This window comes from Mesoplodon bidens, assembly GCF_964165515.1.
Source record: "Mesoplodon bidens genome assembly, chromosome: 5".
NCBI classification, from domain to species: Eukaryota; Metazoa; Chordata; class Mammalia; order Artiodactyla; family Ziphiidae; genus Mesoplodon; species Mesoplodon bidens.
The window spans coordinates 102,606,635-102,627,709 of NC_138161.1; the positions used below are offsets into that span (position 1 = coordinate 102,606,635).

The 21,075-nt window shown below is 45.1% G+C and overlaps 1 protein-coding gene across 4 annotated transcripts in view; it reads left to right on the forward strand.

The window, feature by feature from the left end:
- The window catches only part of ST6GAL1 (ST6 beta-galactoside alpha-2,6-sialyltransferase 1), a 152,087-nt gene that overhangs the window by 14,929 nt on the left and 116,083 nt on the right, over positions 1-21,075 (forward strand). For 3 of the 4 annotated variants that reach the window (XM_081234329.1, XM_081234323.1, XM_081234325.1), the window contains exon 2: positions 14,037-14,175. The gene's annotated coding sequence lies outside the window, so the exon portion shown is untranslated. Of the gene's footprint in view, positions 1-8,943; positions 9,053-14,036; positions 14,176-21,075 lie in introns of all 4 variants that reach the window. The other variant, XM_081234324.1, reaches the window with a different exon arrangement.

Genomic DNA, 21,075 nt, shown 5'->3' on the forward strand with positions numbered 1-21,075 from the left:
TGGGGCGGCAGTGGTGGAGGTTTTAGAGAGAGCCAAGCTACGCCTTTCTGACGAAGAGATCACTTCCTTCCTCACCCCCCTGGCCTCTGCTCTGCCCAGACAGGCCTTTTAGCTCAGCCTCAGCTCAGGATGAGTCCCTGAAATTCATGGCACCCAAAGCAAAGAGAAGACCTTTCATCTCCTACACTGTACTTACTAGGTTATATGAAGTTAGCTATGTTAGACAGTGTCTCCCCATGGCAGGGACACTGCGGGGGTTCTCTGCACAGCACCCCGCCCTTAGGAGGCCTGGTGGACTGAGCTCAGCCTTCCCAATGCTCCCCGCCCCCACCCACCTGCTGAGACCAGGGTGCGGTCCGCACGTGTATGTGCTCTCTAGGTAAAGCCAAGGTGTGAGAGCACATGGCAGGAACACCCTGGGGCTCCACTGGGCCCTTCTGCCACACTGAATAGTCCTTCTACCTGTCACTTCCGGCCTTGGGAGTGAGAAACAAGCAACAAGGCTAAGTAGGGAATGCTCTCTGGGCTGATCCGTGGAGCTGAGCCCTGGCCAGGGCATGGTCATAGGAGTGTGTCCTAGGGGTGAGAGGGAGGAAGGCGATGAGGGAGCTCTGAAAAAAGCAGTTAGGCTGAATCATCTTGTATCTGAGCCGACAGCAGGATCGCCTTTGTCAATTGTATGCTGTTGGGAGGATGCTGGCCCAGGGCTAGAGCGGGGGTGGTTAATGACGAGACGGTGTTAGGAATAAATCCCTAGAAGATGTTTCCTGCTGGAGGGCTTGTGGCGGTTCCTTTTCTGCTCTACACAATGAACAGCTTATTCTGGCCTGTAGATTTGGAGGAGAGGAAATAACAGGTAGGGAGGAGACGGATGAAAGCTGCCTCTTAGGGAAATGCTTCTGGGCTCAGAGGGTCCCACCCTTGTCTCCCAGCCAGTCCAGGGGACTTACAGTGGGAGTGCCGGGAGGCAACTCCATCACCATCTGTAGGGTCACCTTTCTCAGCCCCGAGGCTGAGAAAAAAATCATAGGCTTTGTAGCCACACAGACTTGGGTTTAATTCCAGATGTGCCACTTCTCAGCTATGTGAATTTGGGAACTTAACTTCTCTGATCCTCAGTTTCTCCTCTGCAGTCTGTGTTCACCATTCCTGTCTCATAGCATTGGTGCAAGTACGATGTAGTGATTAACCTAGGGCAGCATGTGACTAGTGATGAATAAATGGTAGCTCTTTTTAATATTGCAGCACTTCTTCTTTTTTTTTTTTTTTTTTTTTTTTTTTTTGCGGTACGCGGGCCTCTCACTGTTGTGGCTTCTCCCTCTGCGGAGCATAGCCTCCGGACGTGCAGGGTCAGCGGCCATGGCTCACGGGCCCAGCTGCTCCGTGGCATGTGGGATCATCCCGGACCGGGGCATGAACCCGTGTCCCCCGCATCGGCAGGCGGACTCTCAACCACTGCGCCACCAGGGAAGCCCTGCAGCACTTCTTAATAGTTATTCTCAGTTTTTGGTCACCTAGTGGGCCAGACACTCTGCTAAGCCCTGGGGATATGAGGTTACATGAGACCCAGTCTCTCCCTCCATGGAGGACCCTCCATCTAGGAGGACAGACAGGCATGTGGGATCAGGGACCAGATGAACAGGAGCTGCACGAGGTGCTTTGGGAGCAGGAGGCAGGGGTGGGGTCAGGGAAGAAGAGGTGAGACCCCAGCAGGAGGCGTTTGCCGGGCAAGTAGCATGGAGGGTGTTTCAGACATGCCAGGCTGCAGGAAGGAACGTTGGAGCTGCCCGTTCTCCCCAGAACTGCAGCAGCAGATAGAAGGAGGTTCACAACTGGCACTTGTCAGTAGATCCACCCGTAAGTGGGGGACAAGAGCCAATAGTAGGGGCTCCCCCAGCAGGCGAGCTCACAGGGCTTCTGCCCTCTGCTGGCATTCGAGCCCAGGCAGTCTGGCTCAAGATAGAGTCTGCAGTCAATTTTTCCAGTGGTGGAGTGAACATAGACAGGGACCCAGCCTGGCTGGACTGGGGCACTTATCATCACAGAGATCTCTCCAGGCTCAGGGCTAGGATCAAGGGTAGACCTCTCTGGAGGGAGCAGAGATGATTACCAGACAGGAATTGCAAACATGGAACCTACTAAAATAGAGGCTCCAGGTGGTGTGGACTGGAGGGGCTTCATGAAACGCTGGCACAGAACTGTTTTATTAACACTGGGACACTGGCAGGGTGGGTAGGAGGGGTGACCTGGGATTTCTACAGTTGTTGGGAAGCCCAGCGACCCCATGTGCAGTGCTCAGTGTCACATAAAAAGACCCAGAGGAGACCTCCTCGAGATTCAAGGATATACATTTGTGGTTTTAGTTATTTGCAAATGACTTCAAAACCCTATGATGTACACAAATTGGGTGAATCATTTGGATGAGATAAAAGCAAAATGATATTTGCTACAAGGATGGTTTATATCACTTAGCTGGTGATATAATAAGCATAAGAGCTTTCATTTACTGAGTCATACCACCATCCTGACTGGTCTCACTCTAATTCATGACCATGACCCTTAAGTGGACTTCGCTGTTGTCAGGTCATCTTACTCTGTTCCTTTGGTCCAGGGGTTCTCACCTCTGGCTTCCGTTATCATTAACTGGGGAAGATTATAAAAAAGTACTGCTGCCTGAATTCCACCCCAAACTAATGAAATCTAAATTCTTGTGGGGTGGATCTGGGCATGAGTATCCTTTTTTAAAGCTCTATCATTTATTCCAGTGGGCAGCCTTGGTTGAGAACCACTGCCATCCTCTCCAATCTCCATGACCATTTCACACTTTTTTCTCTCTCTTTAAATTTTTAACACCTCCTCTCCCATCTCTATTCTCACTCGAGAAACTTATGTCCCACTTTTACCTGAGAAAATAATGGCAAAGGAGTGCTTTCATACCTTTCCACCATCAAATCTATGCCCCATATATTCTACTTTCTGCCTGTTGCTATGATGATGCTCCGTTTTTTGCTTTTTTTTTTTCCCCCCCGGTACGAGGGCCCCCCACCGCTCTGGCCTCTCCCGCTGCGGAGCACAGCCTCCGGACGCGCAGGCTCAGCGGCCATGGCTCACCGGCCCAGCCGCTCCGCAGCATGTGGGATCCTCGCGGACCGGGGCACGAACCCGCGTACCCCGCATCGGCAGGCGTACCCCCAACCACTGCGCCACCACGGAAGCCCGATGCTCCTTTTAAAGACCAACCCCTCCACCTGTGTATTACACCTTGTTCCCTTCCTTAGTTAAGGGCTTGACTCCGCAGTTCTACCTTTTCTTTCCAATGTTCTTCTCTTTATGCACCACTCCCATCTGCCCTCCACAGCATCTGTCTATCTGTGGCAGCTGTTTCTCCCACTGACCCCACACATATGCACATACACATCTTCTCCTGACTGCATCCACCCCTCCAGCTACTGCTTCATTCCTCCGCTCCTTGAAAGAGTCATCTGCACTTGATCCCTGCAGTTCCTCTTTTCTCATTTTCATTCAAACTCAGTCTAACCAGTGTTTTGCCTCCATCACTCCATAAAAATTACACCTGTCAGGTTTACCAGTGACCTTGGTATTGCCAAACCCAATGGTTAAGTCTCAGTCCTTATCTTGATTTGTCAGTAGCATTTTATATAGTTGATCACTCTGTCCACCTTGAAAAATGTCTTCTTCTGGCTCTGGAACATCACCCTCTTTGGTTCTCCTCTTCTGTCACTGGCTTCTCCTTCTCAGTTTCTTGTGTTGGCTCATCTTTGCTTGTTCACTTTGGAGCGCTCCAGGGAGCAGCCCTTGGACTTGGCCTCTTCTCTGTCCCCTCACTCCCTGGAGATCTCCTACCATCTGAATGCTGACAACTCTCAATGTATAGCTCCATCCCAGACCTTTCCCCCGACCACCACACTCATTTTAACCATCTAATCAACAAGCCTCCTTACATGTATAACAGACACCTCAGTGATGACAAGTCCATGGCTGAAATGCTGCCATTCTCTCTCAAACAGCCTTCCCCACTTCAGTAAATGACAGCTCCATCTTTCCAGTTGCTTGGGCTTAAAACTATGGAGGCACTCTTGACTCTGATTCTCTCATGTTGCACCCAATCTGTCAGCAAACCACGCCAGCCATACTTGCAAAATACACCAAGAAACTGACTGCTTATTTGATCCACCAAATTCACACTGGTCCAAGACAGATCAATCGCTACTTCTAATTTTTAGAATAGTTTCATACCTGGGCCGCCAGTGGTAGTGTGTCATTTTTCCACTTAAAACCAACAAAGGCTTCCTATTGCACTTTGCAAAGCTGAAGTTCCTAGAAGGGCCTCCACGGTTCTGCATGAGCCAGCCCGCAGGTCCTCCCAGGCTAAATTTCCTGTTCTTTTCCACCTCTTAATTCTGCTTCACTTTACTGACGTTACTCCTTAAACATAAAGCACATTTTTACCACAGAGCCTGTTCCCTCCACCTGGAACACCCTTCCTTCGTATATTCCCATTGTTTTCTCCATCTCTTCCTTTAGGTTCTATTTCAATGTCACCTTATTAGAAAGGTCGTTCTGATCACCTTACATAAGATAGTAATCTGGTGCCTGTTTCTTCCCCCATCACACCTGGCTCTCTCTTTCCCTTTTATCCTACTTTGTGTTTCTTCTATGGCACAGATGGTCATCTGACTTATTTATTCTGTCTCTTCTCACTAGGAAGTTGTTTTTGTGAGGGCAGGGACTTCATCTCTTTTGTTCATGATTGTTCTCATAGGGCCCAGAGCAATGCCTTAGGAATAGGAGGCACAATACCTAATTGTTGACTAAATTCAACTAAATCCACACAACGGCACTTCAAAATTAGTTGGAATAACCCATGATTTACAGATGAGGAAATTGTAGCTTAGAGAGGTTAAGTAACTTTTTCAAGGTAACACAGCTTGCTAGCATAGAGACTCAAACCTTCCAAGTGACTGTGTCATCAGACTGTCTCCCTGTTAAGCCTGGCCTTTCCCCAGCACCCACAGCTCAACTTACCTCACTTTTTCCACATCTCATTGCAAGCAGGCAGCCCCACAGAGTGGCAAAATCCTTGTGAAAATGCCGCAAATGTGCCTGGAGGTGTAGGAGGTGTATAGGAAATGCATACACAATCCCTTATTTGCAATACCCAAATCCCCAAATCTGTGAAAAACTACGTTTTATTCTTAACCCATTTGGTGGCAAAACCTGATCTGGACTAATGTGAGGCTATTTATAAATCCTTGTTTAATGTACTTGGTTAAAATATTTATTGTTTTGTTGCAGAAATATTAATCCATATAATTATGGAGAGTTGCCCTGCCACTGCTGCAGGTCTTTAGGCAATACATTGCTTTTCTAAAATAGGAAGAATTGTGAATTCTGACACTTATCAGGCCCCAAAGATTCCTGATATGTGGTTGTGAACCCGTGTTAATGCTTTCCTAAATGTCTGGCATTTGAAACTATGCCTAAAAAAAAATTAAAAAATTTTTTTCCTGGTAACTACAATTTCTTTTAAGGACCTTTCCAGGAACAGACTCAATTTTACGATCTGATTAAGATCAAGCACAGCAGGCCAAGCTGAGGAGGGCATACATGAGATGCCATTCTAAAACAGAGCGCAGGAATAAAAGTCTACATACTGAACAATGAGACCATCCCTTCCCCAACCTTCCTTTTTTGTTGTTTCCAACAGTGCTGGCAAGCTCGGGTTATGAGATTTCCCTAGTCATGAGATTAGTCTATGATTAAATTTAACAGCCTAAGAGGAAAGGCCTATAGAGATTGATATTTACAGTTCTTCAAATAAAATAGATTATTTTCAATCCCCCTCTGGTAAGACCCACCAGTCCAGCAGCCCTGCCCAAGCACACAGACCTTCTGGTCAACTTTTTAGTGTATCACTTTTCTTCTTTTTTTCCCTTCTCTCTCTCTCTCTCTCTCTTTTTTTTTTTTTTTTGACTGTGCAGCTTGTGGGATCTTAGTTCCCTGACTAGGGATCGAACCTGCGCCCTTCCTGGTGAAAGCGTGGAGTCCTAACCACTGGACCACCGGGGAGTTCCCAGTGTCTCACTTTTAAATTTAAGGTAGAGGGGCTTCCCTGGTGGTGCAGCGGTTGGGGGTCTGCCTGCTGATGCAGGGGACACGGGTTCGAGCCCTGGTCTGGGAGGATCCCACATGCCGCGGAGCGACTGGGCCCGTGAGCCACGACTGCTGAGCCTGCGCGTCTGGAGCCTGTGCTCCGCGGCGGGAGGGGCCGCGACAGTGAGAGGCCCGCGCACCGCGATGAGGAGTGGATCCCGCTTGCCACGGCTAGAGAGAAAAGCCCTCGCACAGAAACGAAGACCCAACACAGCCAAAAAAAAAAATTAAAAAAAAATAAAAAATAAATAAATTTAAGGTAGAGATCAACCGATATCTGAGAAAGTTTGAAACATGAAAGAAACCAAAAGAGACAAATAACAACAACAACAGCAACATAAAAGTATCACAGAGACAAGTGAAGATATTCCATTAATAAAATAAAGACTGTGCAATAAAAGAAGTATTCAGAGAATAAGAGAGAACTCTTGGAAATTAAAAATATGTTAGCAGAAATAAATGAATCGGAAGAGGGTTTGGAATATGAAGTTGAAGAAATCTTGTAGGAAGTCAAACAAAAAAAGGCTATGAAGTGAAAAATAAGAAAGGATCATTCTAAGAAGTTCAACATCTGAATAGTAGGACTTACACAGAATGTACACAAAAGGAATTAATCAAAACACACCACATGGCTCCATGGTTCAGGTGTGAACAATAATTTATCTGGTCATAATAATGTAACTTCTGATGCTGACTTAATAAAAAAAAAACAGTCTAAAGCTATTAGGAGAATGTGGGACGGAGAAGAGTTATGTGGGTGGTAAAAGAGAACTAAATCCTCATTTTCTGTAATAGGAAGTCAGTGGATAATATCTAACATTGAAAAAACAGAGCCATATAAGCATGCTATTTAGACGCATTGATGTAACCCCAGAAATAGATAAAAGAGTTGAAAGTTGTTGCATTTGAGCAGCAGAAATTAGGGGGGTGGAGGGGTGTGACAGGGCCTGAAATCATGTATGCAGAGGGCTTAGCGTCGCCCCACATATCCACACTGGCACCAGAAATAAGCAAGGCAAAATGGAGTGACTGTTCGCTACAGACAATATAGTGACAACACAGTCAAAGTTCTGAGCAGGAGCACCCCCTTTGGATACTTTGCATATGGCAGTGGCAGAAGAACTTACCCTTTCTGGTTCTCTAAAAATAACTTCCTATGCCAAATCTCTTTATGTCAGAACCTGGGTATTCAGTGCTCAACTCAAATTTAATTTCAGCTCTTTTATTGAAAGACCTTGGCCTAGCTCTCCCCTAACCCACGGAAATAATCCATGAAGTCTGCTGATTTTAGCAGAAGTTCTTACAGTATCTTGGGTGTAGTGCCTTCTGATTGGACTGCAGGGCTCAGCAAACTTGTAGTGACCCAGATCCTGGAATGTTTTAGGCCCAAGGATTGATAAAAGCTCTTAGCTCACTTAGATTCCAAGTCCAAACACAATCAGAACAATTGCTCACATCTCAGATAATGTGGATTAATGGATCCAGGGTTAACAGGATTATCTTTTACCCCAAGGCTCCTGTGTGCTTGTGGTGATTGCCCATTTAAGCCAGGGACCTGGGGCCAGGGCCCTAACTCTGTGACAAGCTAACCCATTCTCTCACTCAAAACTGAGCCCTTTAGTAATGGTCTTGCCAGGAGGATACTTACCTGTGGGGATGCTAGGGTGTGAAGTTCTTAGTGTGTGTTCTTGGCTCATTTTTTGAACTTCTTTGGATCTGGGTGGGGTCTCTAAATCCTGGCTCTGGTCTGGGGTCAGGGCCTCACACAGTGTACCTCTGAAGGAAATGCTTGCTGGGGGCATGAGGGAGTTCACGAGGACAAGGCAGCCTCTCATGTGTCTGCTGTCTTCCTTAGCGTCATGTTTGGGTGATTCTGGGTCTGACTGAGCACAGAGGAGGAAGGGGATTAGCTGAGAAGCTGCCAGGGACTATAAGGTGTGAGGACCGTGTGGGCAGGAGTGATGGCAGGGAGAGATCAAACAGAGAACAGACCCTGAGTATGAGGAAGGAGGTGGGTGAAACTTCAGCTAAGGGAGAGTAGTGAAACTACATCATGATGTCAAGCCAGTGACCCTTGCAGGGTAGGAGGGAGGTCAGGGAGCAGAAGTGGTGTCCTGCATTAAATGGGTGCTGTATTAAAACTACAAGGAAGCACATGAGTCCATAGGGGGCTCAGGGACAGGGGGATGCAAGAAGACCCTGGGATCGAATGTGTAACACTCGTAGGGTGATAGGAAGTGTTGGTATAAGCCACTTAATAGAAAATTCTTATAATACAATAAAAAAACCTGAGGTTTCTACAGCTCTGCTATTGTTTATTTCTCATGTTTCTGCAGTGCACAAGATACACTTGCAATCCAGAACTGTCCTTTCCCGTTACCTCATCTATCAAAAGCCCAGCCACAATGTTTGGAAGAAAGTTTAAAAAAAAAAAGGCTTTTTAGCAGCCACAATGGATGGCTAACGCCCTATCACAAAGCCACGCACTGGATCATGGGAGAGCCTCTCTGGTCTCACAGCCCTGTATGGCTTTTAGTGAGTCAGAGGCAGCTGGGACCCTTGGGCCGGTCTAAACCAAGCTCTTCAGAGGTCTATTGAAGGGATTCAGGGAATGCTTACAGGAACAAAAATAGGAAGTACAGACGAGCCTCAAAGCCACTGGAAAGTTCCTAACCATCTGCCTTCTCTGGGCTGCACGGTTTCCTGTTTGCCTCTCAGTGGGCCTCTGCCCTGTACTCTTTGTAAAACCAGCTTCCTTTCCTTCTGCAGGGCCTCGCAACCCCATCACCTGATCTTGTGCATGGCATTTGCTTCTCACATTGTGCCCACTACCTTTCCTTTAAGGAAACTGAGTTACCACCAGTTCCCTTATTTATGGGTGAGTTGCTTTTGTTTGTTTGTTTATTTATATTGATGTATAGTTGATTAACGATGTTGTATTAGTTTCTGGTGTATAGCAGAGTGATGCATCTATATGTGTATATATATATATATCCTTTTTCATATTCTTTTCCATTATGGTTTCTTAGAGGATATTGAATATAGTTCCCTATGCTATACAGTAGGACCTTGTTATTTATCTATTTTATATATAGTAGTTTGTATCTGTTAATCCCAAACTCCTAATTTATCCCTCCCCCCTCCCCCCTCCCCCCTCCCCCACCCCCCACTTTCCTCTTTTTTTTTTTTTTTTTTTTTTTTTTTGCGGTACGCTGGCCTCTCACTGTTGTAGCCTCTCCCGTAGTGGAGCACAGGCTCCAGATGCGCAGGCTCAGCGGTCATGGCTCACGGGCCTAGCCGCTCCGCGGCATGTGGGATCTTCCCGGACCGGGGCACAAACCCATGTCCCCTGCATCAGCAGGCGGACTCTCAACCACTGCACCACCAGGGAAGCCCCCCGCTTTCCTCTTTTAACCATAAGTTTGTTTTCTGTGTCTGTGAGTCTATTTCTATATTGTAAATAAGTTCATTTGTATCATTTTACAGATTCCACATACAAGTGATATCTTGATATTTGTCTTTCTCTGTCTGACTTCACTTAGTATGATAATCTCTAGGTCCATCCATGTTTCTGCAAATGGCATATTTCATTCTTTTAATGGCTGAGTAATATTCCATTGTATATATGTACCATCTCTTTATCCATTCATCTGTCGATGAACATTTAGGTCACTTCCATATCTTGGCTATTGTAAATAGTGTTGCCATGAACATTGGGGTGCGTGTATCTTTTTGAATTATGGTTTTCTCAAGGTATGTGCCCAGAGGTGGGATTGCTGGATCATATGGTACCTCTATTTTTAGTTTTTTAAGGAACCTTCATACTGTTTTCCATAGTGGCTGCACCAATTTACATTCCTGTAATAGGGAAGAACCTTTGTATTCTATTACAAGTTAATCACTAAAGGATGTTGCCTGTAAGCTTAAATTATACATAATGGCTCATCTCTGGGAACCCTGCCTCCCAGGTAATGAACATTAAACTGAAAGAACTTTGTTAGCTCACAGGAAACAACCTGACCAAGCCCACCTGTGAATGACTGCAGGAAGGAAGAAATGAACACATGCCCTCTGGAGGCTGACTGGGACCAGGAAATGCTTGACTTCATTCTCTCCCCTTTTAGTATAAAAGAAGCCTGAATTCTAACTCAGGCAAGATGGTTCTTTGGGACACGAGTCCACCATCTTCTCGGTTAGCTGGCTTTCCGAATAAAGTCATTATCTTGCCCCAGCAACTCAACTCGTGATTTATTGGCCTGTCCTGTGGTGAGCAGTATGAGCCTGGACTCAGTAACATTCCCACCAACAGCGTAGGAGGGTTCCCTTTTCTCCACACCCTCTCCAGTATTTATTTATTTATTATTTATTTATTTATTTTACAACTTTATTGGAGTATAATTGCTTCACAATGGTGTGTTAGTTTCTGCTTTATAACAAAGTGAATCAGTTATACATATACATCTGTTCCCATATCCCTTCCCTCTTGCGTCTCCCTCCCTCCCACCCTCCCTATCCCACCACTCCAGTCAGTCACAAAGCACCGATCTGATCTCCCTGTGCTATGCGGCTGCTTCCCACTAGCTATCTACCTTACGTTTGGTAGTGTATATATGTCCATGCCTCTCTCTCGCTTTTTCACAGCTTACCCTTCCCCCTCCCCATATCCTCAAGTCCATTCTGAAGTAGGTCTGTGTCTTTATTCCTGTTTTACCCCTAGGTTCTTCATGACATTTTTTTTTTCACAAATTCCATATATATGTGTTAGCATACGGTATTTGTCTTTCTCTTTCTGACTTACTTCACCCTGTATGACAGACTCTAGGTCTATCCACCTCATTACAAATAGCTCAATTTCGTTTCTTTTTATGGCTGAGTAATATTCCATTCCAGTACTTATTATTTGTAGACTTTTTGATGATGGCCATTCTGACCGGTGTGCGGTGACACCTCATTGTAGTTTTGATTTGCATCTCTTTAATAATTAGCAATGTTGAGCATCTTTTCATATACCAGTTGGCCACCAGTCTATCTTCTTTGGAGAATGTCTATTTAAATCTTCTGCCCATTTTTTGATTGGGTTTTAGTTTTTGTTCTTGTTGTTGTTGTTATTGAGTTGTATGAGCTGTTTACGTATTCTGGAAATTGAGCCTTTGTTGGTCATATCATTTGCAAATATTTTCACCCAGTCCATAGGTTGTCTTTTCCTTTTGTTTATGGTTGCCTTTGCTGTGCAAAAGCTTGTAAGTTTGATTAGGTCCCATCTGTTTATTTTTGCTTTTATTTCTATTGCCTTGGGAGACTGACCTAAGGAAACACTGCTCTCATTTGTGGCACAGAATGTTTGCCTATGTTCTCTGCTAGGAGTTTTATGCTGTCATGTCTTGTACTGAAGTCTTTAAGACATGTTGAGTTTATTTTTGTGTGTGGTGTGAGGACGTGTTCTAATTTCATTGATTTATGTGTGTCTGTCCAGCTTTCCCAACACCACTTACTGAAGAGACTCTCTTTTCTCCATTGTACACTGAGTTGCTTTTAGGTCAGAATTCCACCCTTTGTCCATAAGCAGAAGCCCAGGTGTATGAGTGGGCTGGGTAGCAGCAGGGTAGGCAGGTAGAATGACTTGCCTATTTGAGTAATATTGGAGGTCTACAAGCCATCTTCCAAAGGATTTAAAAAACACTAATGAGACCCTGCATTTCCTTATTAGTCTGCAGATTGCTGTGGCTGGAGTGCATGGTACATGGGGTGGACTGGTGCAGGGGGAGGGTGGCCAGCTGGGAAGGAATATGAGACTTGGGTCCCCAGGGTCTTTGCCTGGGTCACAGGGCCACAGAAATCCATTCAGTCTGTTTAGAGAAATTACTCAGTGAATTATCCATTTCTTACTGAAGGTTTGGCTTAGAGAAAAAGGCAGAGGCTGGCTAGAGAGAGATGGAGAGTGGGGACCTGCTTTGTGTTAACGAGGCAGGTGGGTCACCAGCCCCATAGTCCCCCCATCCCAGGGGCACTTTGCTCCTTTTCCGTGGGGAAGGCTCTTTACTGGCAGGCTCCCAGGTGGCCACCAGCTCAGCTGTGTTTGCAGGTAGAGACCTCTTCCTGGCCTGGCCCACTTTCCCCACAGTGACTCTGGCTCCTGGTGTTTTGTTGGCATTAATTATAGACAGCAGCGAAGTGCCCAGATGCCATAAGTGACTTTTTATTTTTCCATCTCACCTGATGCCTTTGTTGTTTGCTCTATTCTGCCCTGAATGTTTGTGAAATCTTAACATTTGCAACCCCTCAAATGGCTCACTTCACCTTTAGTTTCATCTGATGTCAGCTCCCATTAGCATCTGTGGTCTCATGGGATGGCTCTTAGCATCTCAGGGTCTCTTTCTCCTGGACACCATCCTTGCTTATTACCACTCCTTCTCTCTTCCTTAGTGGATTTCTCACTTTTTTCCTCTTTACCAATTCTTACTTATGCACGCCCCCCCACCAAAACTTGATTAGGGGAGCTCATTTTCTCATCATAGATCTTGTTTTAACCTTGGGCTGAGCTGAGTGTGAGCATGAAGTATGAAAACGCAGACTCCCAGAACTCTAACTCATTTCCACTAGAAACGTTACACATGGTGAGCAAGAATGTGTGTGAGGGAGGGACTGCAGGAGAGGAGCATTAGAGGAATGGCAGAGTTTTCCACTGCTGGGAGTTTATATGGTATAGTAGTCCTGGAGACAGCCTGCCAAGACTGTTCAAAAGCCTGAGAAATTTGGAAACTCTTTGACCCTGCAATTTGATTTCCAAGACTGATTCTTAAGGAAATAACCATGGATTTCCCCCAGAGATTTAGTTTTAAGTACTATTTGTAATATGCAAAAAAAGTTGAAGATGACTTAATTGTCCAGCCTTTGGGCACAGGGGCATATACTACAGCTAATCAAATGATGCTGCAGAAGACTACTAAACCATGTCTAGCTTTATTGGATCTTTGTAAAAAATCTGGATAACAAAATAAAACCAGGAAGGGGGGGACTTCCCTGGTGGTCCAGTGGCTAAGACTCCGTGCTCCCAATTCAGGGGGCCAGGGTTTGATCCCTGGTCAGGGAATTAGATCCCCGCATGTGCACTGAAGATCCCTGCATGCTGCAACTAAGGCCCAGCACAGCCAAATAAATAAATAAATGTTAAAAAACAAAAAACAAAAACCAGGAATGGTATGTTATCTATAGTCATCTTGGGTGGAGAAGAGTGGGTGACTTTTTCCTTCTTTTGACAATTATATTTTCTAAAATTTTTAGATTAAACATACATTTCTTTGGCACTAAGAAAAACAACAGTTGATTTAAAAACAAACGCTATCCACCCAGCCAACCACAATAATACACAGGTTGACAATTTAGGTTCAGTTAAAAATCTTCCTCCAATAAATTCGGAATTGAGTTCACATTTGTAACATTATAAACAAAATACTACAGGTTAAAGGGGGACCAAGTTGCATGCATTTGTTAATGGACATCAGTTGTCCACAAGCCTTAGATAAGCACAAGACTCAGGGCCAGAACTGTTGCTTTCTCACCCTTGCTTTTCTTACCAATAATAGCAAGTAGCACAAGGATTAAGTGATTGTAGTAGAGTTTGCTTTGCTTCATCTGCAGCTCACTCTGAAATTGCTCAGCCCCAGAAGGGGTAGGTCTGGGTGAACAGATGGCCAGGTTGAGCCCTGGGAAGGAGGCTGTAGTTCTGGAAGGGGTTCTGAAGTGGCCGGAGTGACCAGGGGTGGGAGGAGCGAGGGTGTTTACCCTCCTGCGTGTATTAACATATGTGCCTCTGATGCTTAGCTGCCAACTTGGCTTTTTTTTTTTTTTTTAACTTCCTGCAGGCACAGTAGAGTGAACTGTGTAGAGATCTGCAAAGAGCAGCTTAGAGAGGAGCAGTGAAGTCCTGGACCACAGCTGAAATGAACTGGCCCACTTGAACCTGCCCAAGCCCTGGTGCAAGGCCTCTGTCCCAGCGCTGAGGTAAGAGCACTCGAATCCCAGCTTGGGGACAGAGAGGGCAGAATGCCTCCTGTTGTGGGGTGGTGAAAACCTCCTTTTCTCAGGCTCAGGAAAGAAGGGGCAGTTGTTTCTGGTTCAAACCATTGGCTTCCATCTCAGCCCAATCGGAGGCAAGGTCATTTGGTGGCTGAAGAGGTTTTGATTTTTCAGAGCAGGTCTTTTGGAATCTTAACAGGATGTTGTATTTTTTCAATTGCTGGTGAAATTTGAACTCCAAAGGGAATGAATTTATCCTCCAGGTAAGACTGCACCAGATTCAGGGGAATGCTTAACGTTGGTGCAGCTGCTCTGTTCTTCAAGGGAAGTCAAACTTTCAGGAAACACACACACACACTCTTTCTCTTTCTCTCTCTCCTACCCAAGGAAGACAGAATGACAGAAATTACATGGGGAGGTTATTGGAAAACATTCCCTTAAGCTCACTAAAAAATGACTTTAAGGGACATCCCTGCTGGCACAGTGGTTAAGAATCCACCTGCCAATGCAGGGGACACAGGTTTGATCCCTGGTCCGGGAAGATCCCACATGCCACGGAGCAACTAAGCCCACGTGTCACAACTACTGAGCCTACGGTCTAGAGCCTGTGAGCCACAACTACTGAAGCCTGCACGCCTAGAGTCCGTGTTCTGCAGCAAGAGAAGCCACCGCAATGAGAAGCACACACACTGCAATGAAGAGTAGCCTCAGCTTGCAGCAACTAGAGAAACCCTGCATGCAGCAATGAAGACCCAACACAGCCAAAAATAAATAAATAAAATAGAGGATATAGGGCATGCAGGTCTTCAAGGGCCTGGCTCAGGTTCTATTCCATGGCCGTGGCAGGCTCCTTAATGTCCAGGGTTTTGCCCAGTTCATCTTGGGACGGCTTTTGCATGTCCTGGAAGAGGGCACAGCCACTGTGCTGGTTTTGCATCTTCAAGAGATGCTGGGCACCCTCAAGCTTCTCCACAGCGGACTCATGGAAGAAGTGACCCACACCCTCCAGAGCCGCATCCCTGAGGGAATATAGAAGCCCAGAGAGAGATGGCAGAGGAGTAAGATGTGGAGATCACCTTCCTCCCCACAAATATATCAAAACTACATCAACATATGGAACAAATCCTACAGAACACCTACCGAACGCTGGCAGAAGACCTCAGACTTCCCAAAAGAGCCGTGTGCCTGACAGGGTCTTGGTACTCCAGCCTGGTGTCAGGCCCGAGCCTCTGATGTGGGAGAGCCGAGTTCAGGTCATTGGACCACCAGAGACATCCCAGCCCCATGTAATATCAATCAGCAAGAGCTCTCCCAGAGATCTCCATCTCAATACTAAGACCCAGCTCCACCTGATGGCCAGCAAGCCCCAGTGCTAGACACATGCCAATCAACTAGGAAGACAGGGACACAACCCCACTCATTAAGAGAGAGGCTGCCCCAAATCATACTAAGTTCACAGACACCCCAAAACACACCACTGGACACAGCCCTGCCCACCAGAAAGACAAGATCCAGCCCTATCCACCAGAACACAGGCACCAGTCCCCTTCACCAGGAAGCCTACACAAACCACTGAACCAACCTCACCCACTGGGGGCAGACACCAAAACCAATGGGAACTACAAACCTGCAGCCTGTGGAAAGGAGAGCCCAATCACAGTAAGTTAAACAAAATGAGAAGACAGAGAAATACACAGCAGATGAAGGAGCAAAGTAAAAACCCACCAAACCAAACAAGTGAAGAGGAAATAGGCAGTCTACCTGAAAAAGAATTCAGAGTAATGACAGTATTTTGGAGAGTAAATCCAAAATCTTGGAAATAGAATGGAGAAAATACAAGAAATGTTTAACAAGGACCTAGAAGAACTAAAGAGCAAACTAACAATGATGAACAACACAATAAATGAAATTAAAAATTCTCGGGATGGAATCAATAGCAGAATAACTGAGGCAGAAGAACGGATAAGTGACCTGGAAGATAAAATAGTGGAAATAACTACTGCAGAGCAGAATAAAGAAAAAACATTCTAATTATAGGGGTCCCAGAAGAAGCAGAGAAAAAGAAAGGGTCTGAGAAAATATTTGAAGAGAGTATAGTTGAAAACTTCCCTAACATGGGAAAGGAAATAGTCAATCAAATTCAGGATGCACAGAGTCTCATACAGGATAAATCCAAGGAGAAACACACAAAGACACATATTAATCAAACTATCAAAAATTAACTACAAAGAAAAAAATATTAAAAGCAGCAAGGGAAAAGCAACAAATAACATACAAGGGAATCCCTATAAGGTTAACAGGTGATCTTTCAGCAGAAACTCTGCAGGCCAGAAGGGAGTGGCAGGACGTATTTAAAGTGATGAAAGGGAAAAACCTACAACCAAGATTACTCTACCCAGCAAGGATCTCATTCAGATTCGACAGAGAAATTAAAATCTTTACAGACAAGCAAAAGTTAAGAGAATTCAGCACCACTAAACCAGCTTTACAACGAATACTGAAGGAACTTCTCTAGGCAGGAAACACAAGAGAAAGAAAAGACCTACAAGAACAAACCCAAAACAATTGAGAAAATGGTAATAGTAACATACATATTGACAATTACCTTAAATGTAAATGGATTAAATGCTCCAACCAAAAGACATAGACTGAATGGATACAAAAACAAGACCCGTATATATGCTGTCTACAAGAGACCCACTTCAGACCTAGGGACACATACAGACTGAAAGTGAGGGGATAGAAAAAGATATTCCATGCAAGTGGAAATCAAAAGAAAGCTGGAGTAGCAATTTGCATATCAGACAAAATAGACTTTAAAATAAAGACTATTATAAGAGACAAAGAAGGACACTACATAATGATCAAGGGATCGATCCAAGAAGAAGATATAACAATTGTAAATATTTATGCACCCAACATAGGAGCACCTCAATACATAAGGCAAATGCTAACAGCCATAAAAGGGGAAATCAACAGTAACACAATCATAGTGGGGGACTTTAACACCCCACTTTCACCAATGGACAGATCATCCAAAATGAAGATAAATAAGGAAACACAAGCTTTAAATGACACATTAAACAAGATGGACTTAATTGATATTTATAGGACATTCCATCCCAAAACAACACAATACACTTTCTTCTCAAGTGCTCTATTCTCCAGGATAGATCATATCTTGGGTCTCACATCAAGCCTTGGTAAATTTAAGAAAACTGAAATTGTATGAAGTATCTTTTCTGACCATAACGGTATGAGGCTAGATATCAATTACAGGGGAAAAATGTAAAAGATACACATGTAGGCTAAACAATACACTACTAAATAACCAAGAGCTCACTGAAGAAATCAAAGAGGAAATCAGAAAATACCTAGAAACAAATGACAATGAAAACACAATGACCCAAAACCTATGGGGTGCAGCAAAAGCAGTTCTAGAGGGAAGTTTACAGCAATAGAGTCCTACCTCAAGAAACAAGAAACATCTCAAAAAAACGACCTAACCTTACACCTAAAGCAATTAGACAAAGAAGAACAAAAAACCCCCCAAAGTTAGCAGAAGGAAAGAAATCATAAAGATCAGATAAGAAATAAATGAAAAAGAAATGAAGGAAACAATACCTAATATCAATAAAACTACAAGCTGGTTCTTTGAGAAGACAAACAAAATTAATAAACCATTAGCCAGACTCATCAAGAAAAGAAGGGAGGAGACTCAGATCAATAGAATTAGAAATGAAGAAGGAGAAGTAACAACTGACACTGCAGAAATACAAAAGATCATGAGAGATTACTACAAGCAACTCTATGCCAATAAAATGGACAACCTGGAAGAAATGGACAAATTCTTATAAAAGCAGAACCTCCCAAGACTGAACCAGGAAGAAATAGAAACAGACCAATCACAAGCACTGAAATTGAAACTGTGATTAAAAATCTTCCAACAAACAAAGCCCAGAACCTGATGCCTTCACAGGAGAATTCTATCAAGCATTTAGAGAAGAGCTAACACCTATCCTTCTCAAACTCTTCCAAAATATAGCAGAGGGAGGAACACTCCCAAACTCATTCTGCAAGGCCACCATCACCCTGATACCAAAACCAGACAAAGACATCACAAAAAAAGAAAACCACAGGCCAATATCACTGGTGAACATAGATGCAAAAATCCTCAACAGAATACTGGCAAACAGAATCCAACAGGATATTAAAAGGATCATACACCATGATCAAATGGGATTTATCCCAGGAATGCAAGGATTCTTCAGTATACACAAATCAATCAATGTGATACACCATACTAACAAACTGAAGGGTAAAAACCATATGATAATCTCAATAGATGCAGAAACAGCTTTTGAAAAAATTCAACACCCATTTATGATGAAAACTCTCCAGAAAATAGGCATGAGACAAGTCCCTTCACCTGTGCATCCCTTGCTTTCTCTTCTATGAACAATAGGTGCTCAATAAGCATTAGTTGAATAAATGAATAAGACTGAGGTTCTGTTCTTATTATCCTGTAAGTTAAGGTCCCATAAGACAGTGAAAATGAAATGTTTTTCATATTGTGAATTTCCTTGCCTGTGGAGGGAGGGGGTTTAATTGATTGGTAAGCCTTTTGTTTATTGATGAAGTGAAGTTGGCTGGCACTTCCCTTTTTGGCTCTCGCCTCTTGGGTAATCTGTGAATTACTGACACCCTTTCATAAGGGCAGATGAAAACTCTCCATTTACTGACCGACATCTGGGGCAAATTTCCTTCCTGGAAAAATCAAGAAGTCAAGAGTAGCATGAAAAGGAAGTCCTGGCCCTGCTGGGTATGAGAGCCAGGGCTGAAATCAGACCTTTAGACTCACAGCTTTGATGGTGTGGTGGAGGGGGGAGGGGCGGGGTTAGAGGAGCAGGGGCACTTCCTGCCAAATGTGAATTTTAAACAAAAGCCTCTTTCTTCAAGGCCCTGCTGTCAGCAGATTAGCGCTAATTAAATTAGCATAATGGAGCCCCAGCCTCTGCCCTCTCCCTCTGCTTTCTGAACCTTCTGGCTCCTTCTCCCAACCTCCTTTAAGTATCTTGAAAGAGGCTATGGGGAGAAGGCAGGGCATCAGTTAAGCACCAGTGTACTGTGTAGAAGTGTAGTTTGTAAAACTACAGAAGTGGAAAGGACTATAGGGGCCACCCGGTACCACACTTTCATTTTAAGAAGCCAGTTCACACAGCCATGGTTATGGGTGCCTGAGGTGAAGGTATGTGCTCCAGGGGAGGGAGGGGCGTGGGCTGGTGAGACGGGCACTGCTCCTGAGGCCACTTGCTCACTGAACCTTTGCGTGTCCCTGGCAAGGGGACATGTGGGTGTTCTCCAGGTGCCAGCCCTGTGTCCCCCTCCTCAGCCCCTCCCCTGTGTCTGCTGCCCCAGCCCCAGTGCACTTCATGACGTGCCCCTCCAGTGCACTTGGAGTTAAGTCCTCTTCCTCATCAGAGGCTTGGCTTTCTAGGTCAGTGAAACCAGTTGAGAAGATGTTATCTGAGGACCTTTAAAGTATATATACACGAGGAAGGGTAGAGAAGGGCGTTGATTGATCTCACGGTGGTTCCAGGATCTGTGCTTGCGCCCTGGTCTCTAATTCTGCAATGACCTAACAAGGTGGGTATTTCTACCCCCATGTGGCAGGTGTAGAAACTGAGTCTCAGAGGTGAAAGAGACTTACTTGCCCAAGATTTCACAATTCAAAAGTAACAGAGACGTAAACTAAGCCTGTCTGTGCCCTCTGCAGCTTCTCAAAGTTCGTGAGCGTTTTTTACAGTAAGTACTTGCCCCCCAGTACTTGTTCCCCCAGGCTCCTTTCCCTTGGGGAACATCCCTTCATCTCTGAGGCTATGGGAACAGCTGCAGCTCAGAGTGCTCGGAGCTTTATGAAAAGCTTCACTGTTCCTTTCAAGCCCCAGTGGCTGTTCCCTGTGCAGTAACATAGCATCAGAGTGAGGGAGCATCCATAGAGTGCTGAAGCGTAGTCCCCTCATTCATGGGATGCCCCAGGCAGTGAGGAGGATGCTCCTGGCCCCAGGCCTCTCAGACAGTGAGAAGCGGGGGCCTTCTCGGCCTCTGTACTCTCAGTGCTCTTTGCAGGGGAATGTACCGAGTTAGATCTGTTTGGTTTTCCTCCATGTTTAAGCAAGAGATTATTCCTCTGGCAAGAGGGATTTAATTCAGTTTTATAGATATTTACTGAAAGCCTACTCTGTACACAGCCAAATATCCTGGCCTCTTTGGGCAAGAGATTCTGGCCCAGCCTTGGGCACATGGATGTGACAAGGGACAGGGGAGGAATTGCCTACATCAAGACTGTATATGACATACCTTAGCCGGTAACCACTCAGCTCCAATCTTTCCTGCAAGAATTTGAAAGGGAGAAATTATGTCTCAAATTGCTCTGTGTGTCCCAGGGTTCCCAGAACCCTGAAAACTGGGAACGAAGCAGCAAAGGGTGGGTCAGGGTCTATGGAAGGTCCTTGCAGAGGGGTCGGGGCGAGTGGAGGAGGTGGAGTGGCTGAGGGGGCGATTTGGGTAGGTGCTAAGTGGGCTGGGTATGTTTGTCTGTGGAGCTGGGGTCTATGGGGGAGCTGAGGGTACAGTTTTGTAGATAATTTAGAATCCTTTTCGTCTGTAGCACATGATCAGCTTCGGAAGGAGGAAAAGCTCACTTCAGCAGGGCCCCCAGAATATGAATTAGGGCTGAAAGAGTTCCTTGGAGAGCTAGTTGGTTGGCCTTCACGTCTCATATCTGAGGGAGGGGGGCCCAGAAAGGGAAAGGGCCTTGTCTGTGACGCAAGTGGAGCTGGAGTCTGTTCTGAATCTCTGGTCAGGGTCTGTCCCACCAAACCA